The sequence below is a fragment of the Panthera tigris genome, chromosome A2, assembly GCF_018350195.1.
Source record: "Panthera tigris isolate Pti1 chromosome A2, P.tigris_Pti1_mat1.1, whole genome shotgun sequence".
NCBI classification, from domain to species: domain Eukaryota; kingdom Metazoa; phylum Chordata; class Mammalia; order Carnivora; family Felidae; genus Panthera; species Panthera tigris.
In genome coordinates this window covers 47,339,695-47,351,667 of record NC_056661.1, presented here as the reverse complement: position 1 = coordinate 47,351,667, position 11,973 = coordinate 47,339,695, and the positions used below count along the sequence as shown (strand labels likewise).

Genomic DNA, 11,973 nt, shown 5'->3' with positions numbered 1-11,973 from the left:
TTGACAAAGCCCTGCAGCAACTTACAGGCTTTAGAGACCTACCTCCAGGCTGGAAGACTTTTAATTCCAATGGATGGAAAAGGAAACAAAATTTTTCACCACATGTTATTTAACTACTGGACAAAAAAACGAGGAGGAGGATATGGAGGAGGAAGAGAATGAGAGAGAAGAATAAATCAGCCTTTATCCCTGAAAATTATACTGAAATTAAAAAAAACATTCACATACATAATTCTCAGGCTCAAAAGTCCTGGATATATAAGAATCATTTCAAATTTTTGCTCATATGGATCCCGTATCTACTACTATTTTCTTACCAGTCACATCATGCATGCCAAGTTTTGTTTCAGAAACTACAGCCAAATACACATATATTAGTGTATCATGACATTTTAATTATAGAAATGACCATTTTTATTCATAAACATATAAGCACTAAGTAATAAATAGCTTCCCTGAAAAATATATATATAAGGTTAACTTTATACATATAGAGTACACATTTTATTAAAACTTCATTACAGTTTTCATTGACTCTGGAAAAATGCTGGCATGCCATCAATAGCTCTGAACTTTTTTGAGATCTAAGCATGCAACACACAGGAACAGCCTAAGCAAGGCCATCCTGCCTTGTAAAACTTTAGGACAGTTAGTGAGGGCCCATATCAGTATCTGGGCCAACAATGTCTCCTGAGATAGAGGCTCTACTTCTTCAGAAATACCCAAACATTCTGATAAAGTGGCTTCATTTCACCATATGATTTCTTCATAAATCCTTTTCTTCCTCTGACTTATAAAAGCAAGTAAAAGGAAATAGAGATAGATTGGTTAACAGTTTAAAAAAGTAAATTGTAAAAACAACCAACAAGAAAACAACAGTAAAACTGTAGCCTGTTATCCAAAATCCCTGTGATCAATGTATCTAGGTATCTGGGGGAGCTGAAAATTCCTATAGCGAATACTCTCTCAGAGACATGAATGGATTCCTGGTCTCACCTGGCAGTGATTCTGTAACACTTACAACCCACCCCCCACCCCAACCCCAGGCCTAGGACTGATTAGAAAACAGAGCAGGTAAAGGCAAGAACGATGATTTTGGTATCTTAGTTGTTGGCTCAATGACCAAATTCAGAGAAAAAGTTTGAAAATTTATATCTTGGTTATAAAGGGCCCAAGCATGAATATATTTATAACTCTGAACAACTGTAGCCCACCTAGAACCAAAATAACATAAATCAATTCATAAAATTCGAATTTTATTTCCATGTTAGTCCAACAGGGATAGTAGAAACAAAGAAATATAAGATGGTCCATGACCTCCAGCTTGTTAAAGAAATATACAACTCCTTTATGGTAGGACAATTACATAGCTAAGTCAGCACATTATTATTGACATATTCCGGATAGGGGAGAAGACAGATGTATCTGCACTCTGAGCATCTCCTAGAATATTCGTACCATTATTCTCTAATAATTCAAGATTGTTACTGCAACATTATCTTCATTCCCATACCAAATTTACAACGAAAAACTGAATCTCCCAAATTAGTGATAGGACCGTTGGCCTTTTTCAACACTATCCCATTCACTCATACATTCAACAAATATTTACTACATGCTTTCTGAGCATAAAACATGTAATAAGATATAAAGGTGCATTTGACAATTAGCTCACTCTTTAAAAAGAGATTTTATAAAATGTCTACAACTACCTGTCATATTTGTAAGACAAACAAGAAAGATAGCAGTGAGGGCAAAAGAAACATGTTTTTTGCTGAAAGACAATCTTGAACTGTCCTTTAAATTCACATCCTTCTATTTCACATTGAAATTTCACATTGAAATACACAGTAACAAAGCAAAAATATATGAGCTGCATGTGGTCACATAAAACCTTTAAACTTAAGGATCCTGCAGAGTACTAAGTTCTTTTGCTAGTTGAGTTAAATGTCTTTCAAGCCATTCACATTTGCAGTCACAGGCTCCTAATGACTAAGTTGGATTAATAAAATCCATTAGTCTTGCTTAGACTTAGGCCAGGGCCTAGACCATTAGATTTCACTGACAGACAGTCCCCAGTTACTGAGTGAGTCAATCTAGATCCAAATGCATAACTATAGATTCCATATTCAGTGATCTTTTGACCATGATACATGGTTCTTGGTTATACACCATTTAAGTCTTCTTGATACATATCCCAAATTCAAGAAGGTCAATTCCAGCTCAACAAAACCATCTGATCCTTCCATGAATCTACTGGCAACTACTATTAACTGCTTTGATAGGGTCTCCATTCTGCAGCCAGAGTAAACTTTCCAAAGGACAACCAGTCTTGTTGCTGTAGAAACCAGCAAAAGATTCACCATAGAACTGCCATGTGATCCAACAATTCCACTCCTAGATATATATTCTAAAGAATTGAAAGCAGGGACTCAAACAGGTACTTGTACATCAAAGTTCACTGCAGCATTACTTACAATAGCTAATAGGTGGAAACAACCCAAGTGTCCAGTAACATAAAAATGGATAAACAAAATGTGGTCTATAAGATGGAATATTCAGCCATATAAAAGGATGGAATTCTGATACATTCTACAGTATGTATGAACACTGACCATACTATGTAAGTGAAATAAGAAACCAAAGCACAAATACTATACACTTCTTATATAAAAAGTCTAAAATAGGCAAATTCACAATAGAAAATAGATTAGAGGTTACAGGGCTGGGAGGAATGGGAAATGGGGAGCTATTGCTTAACAGGTAGAGAGTTTCTGTTTGTGGTGATAAAAAAAAATTGGAAATAGAAAGTGGTAATGTTGCATAATGTTGGGAATATAATTAATGCCACTGAATTTATGGTTAAAGCGAAACTTTTGTTATATATCCTTTACCATGACCAAAAAGTAATCAGTCTCACTAGGTGACTCCTCTATTTAAGCCCATTCCACTAAAGTAACTAGAATGAAGACTACATTGATAACACGGCCCAAGTGCCTTGCATAGCATGGCACTATCTCTCCAGCCTCATCAGGTACTGCTTGCTCCACTTTCTACTCTCCATTCCTTGCACTTTGGCCTTCTCTCACTCCCATAAAAGCACTATGCTTCTTCTCTTCCCAGTACTCTGGCAAAACCTAGGTTTTCTGTTTGTATTACACAGCCCTATTATGTTCTATTAAGTAACATCTACTCAACTCTTCAAATTTAATCTGATTCCTTACATTTTAGGGAAGAAACCTTCCTGATCTGATGGGTCAAATCCTCTTATTCTCCTCATGATTTAAGAAAGAAAATAAGGGAGGGAGGGAGGGAGGAAAGTTCTCCTTTATAGCATGCATTACATTTTAAGATTTTTTTTATTTATATGATTTCTGGTAGCCAGCTTTCAAGATGGAACCCACTAATTCCTGTAGTCCCTGCTTCCTTGGAGTGGTTTCCTTGTGTAGACTCCTCTCGGATTATTCCAGGATTGATTTGTATGACAAATGTGGTAGAAGTGTCTTCTGAGATTTGGTTTTAAAAGATTTTCACTTTTGTCTTAGCTATTCTTTCTCTCTGTCCCTCTCTCTCTCTCTCTCTCATTATTGCCTTTGAGGGAAACCATATCATGAACAGCCTTATGAAGAGTCTCACATGGTAACTTAAGCCTCTTGCTCATAGCCACATGAGTGAGCATGGAGATAAATCTTCCAGTCCTCATCAAATCTTCAGAGACTACAGCCCTAACCAACAGCTTGACTACAACCTCATAAGAGACTCTGAGCTAGAACCACCCAACTAAGTGTCCTGCACTTCCAGTTTCCTGACCCTTAGAAATTGAACCAGATAATACATGTCTGTTGTTTTAAACTGCTAGGTGTTAGATAATTTTTACATAGGAATAGATAACTAATGAATGATTCTATGATTAATATTTCCCTATCAAGTTCAAAGGGGGCATAAACTGTTCCTTATTGTGCTCACCACTTATAACCAATGCCTATCACAGTATTTGACATATAGTAGACACTCAATAGATATTTAGTGAATAAATGAACCCCAATGACCTTACACATGTACTAGAAAGGAAGTAGAAAGTTAACATGTCTTACACTGCAATGGATGGAATGGGTCATTTGCCAGCAAGATGAGTTAACTCAATTGTAAACAACACTTCACTTGCAAACACCCCAGGGGGAAAAAAGAGTATTCAGATTTTTAGTTAAAAGATCATGAAACTTGGGGCACCTGGGTGGCTCAATTGGTTAAGCATCTGACTTCGGCTCAGGTCATGATCTCATGGTTCATGGGTTCAAGCCCCATATCTGGCTGTGTGCTGACAGCTCAGAGCCTGTAGCCTGCCAGGGATTCTGTGTGTCCCTCTCTGTCTGCCCCTCCTCCCCCTTTCTCTCAAAAAATAAACATTAAAAAAAACCATGCAACTTGACAACTTAAAAAAAATAAATTTAGATGTTTTTAGATGGAATGGAGAATTGCAAAGAGGATCACTGCAAACGACACAAAACCATTCCTTTATAGAAACTGAAGCTCCTGCCAGTCATCAGAGGAAATGAAAGGACAAGGTGAAAAGCAGAAACGTATTTAGGAGAAGTATACTTCCTGTCCGTCAGTGTGACTGAGTTTTCTCATGAAAACAGCTCAACAGAAATTGATATATTTTTACTTCCTTAATGAAAAATGACGTTTAAATGTTTATTTATTTTGAGAGAGAGCATAAATGAGCAGGGATTTTTTTCAAGCAAAATCCCTGAGAAATTACCAAAGTAGGACTGGGACAGCATACTTAAAGACATTATAGAATTGTCAAATGGCAGAATTAATGGCATTTATATGTGACATAATATGACTGTATTCCATCTGCTTACACAGTGATTTTTATAAGTACTTTTTCATATGTACCTAGTGTGCAGAGTGCTTGCTCAGATTTTTGCAGACAAAAATCTTTATTGTGGGGAGGCATAATGACTGGCATGTGCATGCCCGCGCATACACACATACATATATGTATGTATGTATATGTATCTTTTCTGCCCAAGTTGCAATATTCCCATGGCATGCTGTTAAAAAGAAAACACAGGCCCCTGGGGAGCTTGGGTGGCTCAGTTGGTTGAGTGTCCACCTCTTGATTTCAGCTCAGGTCATGATCTCATGGTTTGTGGGTTCAAACCCTGCATCGGTCTCTGCGCTGGCAGTGTGGAGCTTGCTTGGGATTCTCTCTCTTCCCCTCTCTCATTGCTCTTCCCCTACTTGTGCTCTGTTTCTCTCAAAATAAATAAATAAAATTAAAAAAAAAAAAAACAGGCCCCAAATGTCATCAAACCAAGGGCTTAATACTAACCTAAATGCAGTTTCCACCTCCTCCAGAAATGTAAGTCTTAACTCGTCAGGAATTTTCTGATATGCACCAGTGAAGTAATCTGTCACATGGATCCTCTCCATTCCCCAAAGGAAGATGATAGCATCCCTAAGGGAATGTGATCTTGCCTGAAACAGTTCTTTCTTTTCTTTTACTTATAACTTTCTTGCCACACCCTCCTTCCTATAAAAATTTTCCAGTTCCCTCTACTTGTTAGATGGAAGGCTGCCCAATTCATGAATCATTTAATAAAGACAACTAGATTTTCAAATTTACTCTGATTTTTTTTTTAAAAACCAATGTCAATAAGAAAAATCAGGATGGGATAAGATTCAAAGCATTGAATGTTATGAGAGGCAAAGGATCTTACATCTCATTATTATTTTTATTTATTAATTTATTTAAAGTGACAGAGAATGCATGCAGGGAAGGGGCAGAGAGAGATAGAGACAAAAATCCCAAGCAGACTCCATGCTATCAGCTCACAGCCCAACATGGGGCTCAAACTCATGAACCATGAGATCATGACATGAGCTGACATCAAGAGTCAGATGCTTAACTGACTGAGCCATTCATGTGCTCCCATCTTATTTTTATATTCATGTTTTTATTAGAAAAAAAAACAGACACCAATCACTCATTCCCCTGTGTTATCTCTCTAATCCCTATTTTTATTACTTCCCATATCATATGACTCTTTGAAAATGTCTTCCTTTGAAGGCAGGTGCAGAGAGCATATATGGAGTGTTAAAGCAAGGCTGAGGGATTCAGACACAGACCAGTGAGGAACTGGAAACACTGGGGATATTAGCAAGGATAGATAAGTGGTAGGGTAGGGAGAATAGTTTGAAAGCAATATGCAACATGGGCTTTAAAAAATAGGAAAAAGGGAAAGATTAGAGCAAGTAGGGTTGGAAGAGGGAGAGTAAGCAACAAAAATTGATGTGGGACAACTTTAAGGAAAAAAAGGGGTAACTTATTGGAAGTATGTTTGGTAGGTCATAGAATCCAAAAGAAAGTTGAAGGACCAAGCTTTAGAAAGGCCCTGATCCAAAGGAGTTGTGGAAATTCAGGTAACTGGGAATTCATGGGCATGCTCTCTAAAGCAAGGCCAGTGACAGGAATCAGAATCAATTAATGAAACTCCCATAAGAACTTGCCTTGCATGTTGGCTTGGTCAGGAGAGGAAGGGACTCCTGACTTAACAGTCTCTTCGAGACTTGAAGTGTTTTCCCCTCAACTTTATAAAGGAGATTGGATACTTTTTTTTAAGTTAAAAAGGATACTGGGTGGACATACACAATGGCTCCCAGATGAGAACCAGCAAAGCAGGGATTGTTAAACCGGACAGAAAATTATGGAGGGCCGAGACCAAGCCCAGGGGTACTGTCCATGTTTCCTCTTGTCTAACCTCAAGATCAATTTTGATAGACATTCTGACAGGAAGGATTGTCCTCAGCACTGGTGACAGGAAAGTGCCTTATGTGCTATGTCCCCACTTTGTGTGCTTAGATTACGTTCATATGAACAGTTGATACAAATGTGTCCAATCCTCCTGTTGGATGCTGTCAAGTGGGCTATTGAGAACCCTCAGACTTCTCTTTCCCTTTCTTCCTTATCTCCTTCCCAGTGATGGTAGGATGGACACTACTTAACATTTGGTCCTGTTAGGAATGAGCCTGCCTGATGCATAAAGAAAGCACAGAGACTGCAGAGTTGTTCCTGTTCCTTGATACGGTTTTCTCCAAGAACAAGTTGGTTTGTACTAGAGAGCAGGGAAAATGCCAAAAAACACCTTAACCCTCATTCATGGAAGAGCAATCATCCCTGAATGAGAGAGGAGACAAATGTTCTCAAACACAGCCAACAAGACTTCCACAGTCCCTGAACTACAGATCCTGAGAGCCCCAAAACACATTTGCCAACATGTGCTGTCACCTTGTGTCTATACATGCCTCTGGAAAGTGATCTCGTGTGACCAGGAAAGAAAGTTAAAACTCTGTCTCAGACTGACTACACAACAGGATTTCACAACGAAGTTTCCTTTGTATCTAAAAAAGATATTAAAAAAAAAAAAAAGAATACACAGTGCTTGTGTAAAAATAAAGGGAAAAGAACAATATTTAGGTAAACCTTTCACTGTGTTTTTTTTTTTCTTCCAGAGAAAGAGAGATACCATGTGGATTAGAGAGAGAGCCCAGTTTAATTTAATATTTTCTAAGGAAACAAGATTATTGTTTAAGGATCTGGTAGCAAAATAAAGAACAAAGACAAATAAAGAGGAAGTTCAAATGACCAGCACAGATGAACAAAAATCTGGTGTTGAGACAAATTCCTCAGGGACCGTTTTCCCTTACTGTGTGGCAAAATAGTGGAGAATATAAGGGAATTCTACAAGTTTATATAATTTGGAAGCAAAAGAGTAGAGAAAGCAGAATTCTGGGTGAGTCCCGCGTTCCCTGTGGAGACATTCATGGAGACCTTCTAGAGACAGAACCAAGGGAAAAGATTCTGCCTTGAAAGAAGTTGTGATTCATCGGCTCCCCTTATATCCCTGCCTCAGGGACTGGATGACAGCACCATTAGGGGACGCAGCAAAGTAAATATACTTCTAATCATGTCCCACGTAACAGATATTTTGATTTTATTTGAATCAGCACTGCAGAGAATAGAACCTGGTTTGAGTCTGATCTCATCTGACATGTACAAAGATGCAAGAGGAGAAAGCAATTTAGTCTGCAGCTCCCTCTAGTTGTGCTTCGGAAATAACTGCAGAGGGAGGGAAGCAGCCCAGAGCCCGGAGGGGGACTGGGGTGGGCAGGGAAGAGAAACAGATTGTCTTCATTGCTGAGCACAATTGAAAATGAGCCATGTGCTTCGAGTGGAACCTGTTTTGGCATCTCATCTGCAGCTACCAGAGGCGCTGAATGCTGTGTGATTTAAACACTGCCCCAAAACACTACAAAATACGGGAATGTGCCTAAATGCCATGAGCTCCCTCCCACTACTTTCCAAGAGAATTCATAGTGTGTTACACTATGCTTTGTTGGTCAGCCAGCCCTTTCTCCCTGCTGAAGAAGCTAGCTATCTGGACCTAGAAATCAGTCTTTGAATACAAAGTGAAGCCACTAATATGCAAACATGTGAACAGGAACATTTATGTTAGAGACAAATGCAAATCACACAAACTGTAGGGCTGAAAGAGACAGCCCCATGCCTCCTAACACTGATTGAAGAAAATGGATCACAGAGTCCATGTGGCTGTGCTGAAGTCAGACAGCAAGAAATGAGACCCAGGTCCCTGTCCTTAGTCTAATACAACTCCCATTATAAGAGGTGGCAGCCATTCTGTGCTCAGACACAGAAAGGAATTTTCTAAATCAAAAATCATAAAAAACCTCTAGATGTTCTCTAAGCTCACTTGCTGTATGTGAAGAATTATGCTGGAATTGGAAGGTAAGGGGAAGCTTTAAGAGATGCACAAGAATTTATGTATCTTATATGATATGCAGTGAGGTCTGTTCTTTAAGCAGACAATCTAGAAAGCTGGTGGAGATGATGGAGTTCATCACATTTGGGAGTTTCACTCTAGATACCTCCATCAAAGCCAGTATTGAACCACACAAGAAAACTACTCTAATTACTTTAAAGTCTTTGTGTTGCCTATGTCACAGTCCAAACAGAAAAGGAATTCATCCCATATGGTTCAAATGAGATTATAAGGACAGAAGTAAGGGCAGGGTTAAAGATGATAAGGTTCCCAGAGACTAAAGAAGCTCCCGGTGCTGAACTGGGTGGTCATGGGGTGCCTGGACACTGGAGGAAATACTGCTTCTAAAGTCTAGTGGGAGATATCGCCATGGAGAGTTTGCCATCACAGAAATTATAGTCTCAGAAGTTCTTACTTCCTGCCAAAGATGCACTGCTAAAGCAGCATATCTTAACCTCTCTCTCCTCTTGCCTTCTGGTCTTCTGCCTCCTATTGGAAGCCAGCTCAGGTGATCCCATCCATATATACTCATATCAAAATAGAAATACTGGTTTCAGTGGAACAGATTTTAGTGGAACAGCAAATCACTGGTATGTACATCATTTCTGAATTGAAATGAGTTGATGGGTTACCTTTTCTACCATCCTTAATACTGTTGCTTCCAAAACCCCTGCTCAGTCCAGTTTGTAGTGAGTAAATGTCCCTAATGATTCTGTTTTTTTTTTTAATTTTTCCTGTGCATTAAGCCATATCTTGCATGAACTGAATGGAAATATTTTGCTGATTGGTGGTCACCATTCCAAATGAATTACCCATTTTTCTAGTTCTCAATGCATTAATCTTAAATACCATACATAAAGTGCTTATACAGTAACTAGCACAGAGTAAATTCTTAATCAGTATTTTTGTACTTCTAGATTTTACTGTGGGCCGTTGTACTTGAAGTCAATTATCTCAATCGAAATGAATTAGCACAGTCTGGCACATATGGCCCTTCCAGCTTATCCAAGCATTATCTCTGAAAGATCATCAATGCTGCTGCAGTGTGTTGGAAATAATCTGCACTGCCAGCTTCTGCAATGCTGGAGAAGTACGTCATGTTGGGTGAAGCCCTTCCAAGTATGGGACATCATGGACAACATGTGCTCTGGCCACAACTCTTTTGTAATAAAACAAGTAACAGTGGAATGCCATGGGAGCAAATGAGGGAAATCAGGGACATGGTTCTTGGCCAAGCTCAGTTTGACCATAGATAAGCCACTTCATCTCTTAAAGGCTCAGACTCTTTAGCCCCAAAGTAAGCAATTGAAAAAGACTTCTGAGTTCCAAACTTGTGTTGGTTTCAGGGGAATCATGTTGTTATATAAGATACAACAGAAACAGTCAGCCTATAAAAGGGATAAAAGAAACATTGTTCTGGTTGAAGAAGGCTGAAGGGGTCTAGAAGATGCTTTACCTTCCCCTTCACCTCTCACCCAACAGTGCAAAGAAAACCCCAAAAGTGGATGTTTGCTGAAGGCCCACTCTGGTCTCATTTCTTCAGATAGTAGTTTCCCCCAATGTTATAGGGACATAAAGGGGGAAATACTTAATTTTGTTCTCACAAAGCATAAAATCTAGCAGTAAACTCTTGTAGACTGCAGTACAAATGGTATAATAAGTTCATTGTCCCGCAGTGTCTGCTACATAATTGTGTTCATTCCCTCTGTGTATTTTAGTAATGAGAGTATAATTGTTGGTGCTTATAATACATATAATCTCATTACTGTCACTCACATCAGTATGCATTCACTTCAGCCTATACACCGTGTGCTCCACTTCCCTCTCCTTGTAACACATACACATTTTTCTTTTCCTGCACCCATATTTCAGTCTATTTCCTGACAGTTACCATTGCTAATCATTGAGACATCGCTGCCTGCCTGGTTTTTAGTATATTTCATCCACCATTCTGACACAGTGCCAAGAAATCATTATTGCATTAATGTTGACTTCCCATGGCCACATTTGTGCCATTCTAGAGTCGTTGAGACTTACTTGGAGCAGAAGCTAATTTAGATATGCAAATGATGGCATCCCTCACAGTGACGAGTGTGGAAAACTGTAAGATTAGACACAATTATATCATGCCTCCATTTTTTTATCTGTCAAAGGACAGATTTGGACTCTGTTATTCTCCTGGATGCATTCCATGTCCAATAATTCCTATTACCTATACAAGATTCAAAGCAGGAAAACTTATCATCTTTTTATTTTCTCAATAGGTAAAGTACAGTGAATTTTTGAGGGCAGTAAAGATATATAATTGATACTCTGTGCATACATGACATCACACAGTAGTCAAAACCTACAGAACTTTACAATACAAAGACTGACCTTTATTGTATGCAAGTTTTTAGCAGCCATTTAGTAGACTGAGGGAATCCTAAAGCGAATGTAGAATGTGACAAAACAAATTGTATTCCACAAGTATAAAATAACTTCAGTGAAGGAGGTAGAGGAAAAAGTGATGGCCTGAGTAACTTTGGAAATGAGTAAATTAGGTAAAAATAAATGCAAAAGAAGCTACAAAAGCAACCTACTCTAGGTGATACAGTTATATCACACATAGGTATGGGTTTTCACTTCTGATACTTCTATCTATGTAAATTGATATTGAACAATTAATTGGGTGCATGGATGATGATAAGGGAGAAGACAAAAATGATCCATGTGGTAATGGATCCAAGTTGGAGACATCAGTATGAATCATATTTAGCTTAATATAAATATATATGGTTTTATGCAGAAGTATTTATAGATCTGTACATATACAGGTGTGTGTTTACATTAGTTAATATATACCCTTATATTTCCTTGCACTATCATCTGAGGAGACCTAGAAGCAACAACTCCCCAGTAGCAAGAACCACACCTAGCACCAGGACCTTCAGTTCTAATAATATTTTCCAATAAAAAATATGAACATAATGTGGATTTTAGTTAATAATAATAGATCAATATTGGTCCATTTATTATTAAAGACATATTTTACTAATTAAAGTCTTAAGAGGAGAAGCTGAATGTGGCATTCATGGAAACATTCTGTACTATCTTCACAATTTTCTTATAAGCCTTTAACTGT

At 38.3% G+C, this 11,973-nt stretch overlaps 1 long non-coding RNA gene across 2 annotated transcripts; it reads left to right on the top strand.

Annotated features, from left to right (window-relative positions):
- The first annotated feature begins 2,499 nt into the window (after window positions 1–2,499).
- On the top strand, window positions 2,500–11,768 carry LOC122236726. 2 transcript variants are annotated; one of them, XR_006214944.1, is made up of 4 exons: window positions 2,500–2,623; window positions 4,463–4,565; window positions 7,522–8,815; window positions 9,767–11,768. It is a non-coding gene; the product is annotated as an uncharacterized LOC122236726 (long non-coding RNA). The 2 variants fall into 2 exon arrangements; XR_006214945.1 differs by lacking the exon at window positions 4,463–4,565.
- Window positions 11,769–11,973: the final 205 nt, after the last annotated feature.